Source organism: Empidonax traillii, unplaced genomic scaffold (assembly GCF_003031625.1).
Source record: "Empidonax traillii isolate 1590-97213 ecotype Southwest subspecies unplaced genomic scaffold, ASM303162v1 scaffold48:size2401408, whole genome shotgun sequence".
NCBI classification, from domain to species: domain Eukaryota; kingdom Metazoa; phylum Chordata; class Aves; order Passeriformes; family Tyrannidae; genus Empidonax; species Empidonax traillii.
Genome location: NW_020955241.1, coordinates 651,232 through 651,670, shown reverse-complemented (window position 1 = coordinate 651,670; position 439 = coordinate 651,232).

Genomic DNA, 439 nt, shown 5'->3' with positions numbered 1-439 from the left:
CCTGCTGCTGTCTGTCTGTGCACATCAGGCAGGCCTCCCCTGCCCCACAGCATGATCAGTCCTGCTCAGCCCCACACTCCCGGCCACTCAGCCCTCCAGCAGGAGGTCTGCTCACACTCCCTTTTTCTCTCAATTACTCCTCAAAATTCACCCTTTTATTTCTGTGGGAACCGGGCTGCACTTCTCCAAATGGATGAGCCGGGACATGGAGTGGGACAGACAATATGGTGTTAGTGAGAAAGTGCCATGGGGCAAGAAGATGAAGACCATGAAAGAGAGGGTACCTCATCAACTTGTCTATCAGTACCTGAAGGAAGAGTGTCAAGAGCATGGAGCCAGGCTCTTCTTGGTGATGCCAACTATAGTGGGTTTCTGTGGCTGGGTTTTGGTAGCGGGATGGGGAGGACTACAGGGGTGGCTTCTGTTAGAAGCTGCTGGA